Raw genomic sequence first — 1425 nt, forward strand, 5'->3', positions numbered from 1 at the left:
CTCTGTTTCCAAATGCTCTATAGTTTATAGCTTAAATTTTTCCTTCTGTTTTCTACAACCTCTAAATCCTTCCAAAAGAATGTATTTGGGCCCCTCCCTGGTGGCGCAGTGGGTTGGAGCGCTGCACTGCTAAGCTAAGCTAAGCTGTGACCGCTTCAGTTTGAGTTCAATCCCCACCCCAGAGGTGATCCCCATGGTTGGGCAGACCCCTCCTGACCCGCCCGCTGCTCCCCTCGGCAGTGTACTTCCTCAGTTGACATGTTCTGCTCCCCTCTCTGTCTCTGTCTCTGGTGAGTCTTCTCAGTGTCTTGCACCTCTGGCCTGTATCCCATTTCTGTATGCATAAATAATAAAAGCTTTAAAAAAAAAAAAGTGTTTGGAAAGTAACGTCGTTTGAAAACATCCACCTTAAAGATGATTGAAAATTAAGGAATGCTGAATTGTTTTCTCTGACCAGAGTGATTACACTATGGGAAAATAATTCTGGATACAAAAGTGACACATATTCCTCATAGTCATTGAAGGACAACAGTTTGACTAACTCTGCAATTCTGGGCCCCGGCTGATAAGGAGACCGTCCGGCTGATAAGGAGACAGTCCTTGGCTCCAGCTGGGCCTGGCCGTCTTTCCCTGCCAGATATGGCCATGGGCTTAGTCCATCCTGCTTATTGTATCTTTTCTTTTCGGTCACTCTTCCACGACCCCTCCTGCCCCTCTCTCCACCTGACCGTGGCCCAGCCAATGGGCACTCGACATGATACTGTTACAGGGCGCCCCAATGTGAATTGGGTTGCCTGTTTGTGGGTCTTCACCCGTGCACTTACGATTCAATCGTATTATGGACACACTCAAAAGGTGTAGGGGCGGAGTCCATGAAACCTGTAACTGTTACAATACCTTTAATGTGTATATAAGTTCAGCTCTGAAATAAAATAGCAATTCTTCTTCTTCTTCTTCTTGCTTTTGGTGAACAGACTCACGGGACTCACGGCGTCCATCTTTCCTTCTGCCTTTTCCTTTCAGTCATGATCAATCAGAATGTGTAAATAAAAACACTCACCTGCTGAGATTACCCAGAGTGATCAACATCATTCCTGCTCCATGTGCCTCTTCCCCACTATTTTTTCTTTTAAAGGTTCATTTATTTATGCACACAGAACTGGGGTACAGGCCAGAAGTGCAGGGGCAGTGAAAGGATTCACCAGAGACAGAGCGGGGAGCAGGACAGACAGACTGATGGAGAACACTGCTGAGGGGAGCAGCGGGCAGGTCAGGAGAGGTCTGCCAAGCTCCATGTGTGTCGCTTCCTGGCCCGGGATGACACTTGTGCTACAGTGGCTGCAGTAGCTTCACAGTGCTGCACAGGCTTAACCTGTTGTGCCCCCAGGAAGGGCCCCTCTCTTGTCCTGTGTCTTCAAACGATGC

The sequence above is a fragment of the Condylura cristata genome, unplaced genomic scaffold (assembly GCF_000260355.1).
Source record: "Condylura cristata isolate star-nosed mole 26May11 unplaced genomic scaffold, ConCri1.0 scaffold00120, whole genome shotgun sequence".
In the NCBI taxonomy this organism is placed as follows: domain Eukaryota; kingdom Metazoa; phylum Chordata; class Mammalia; order Eulipotyphla; family Talpidae; genus Condylura; species Condylura cristata.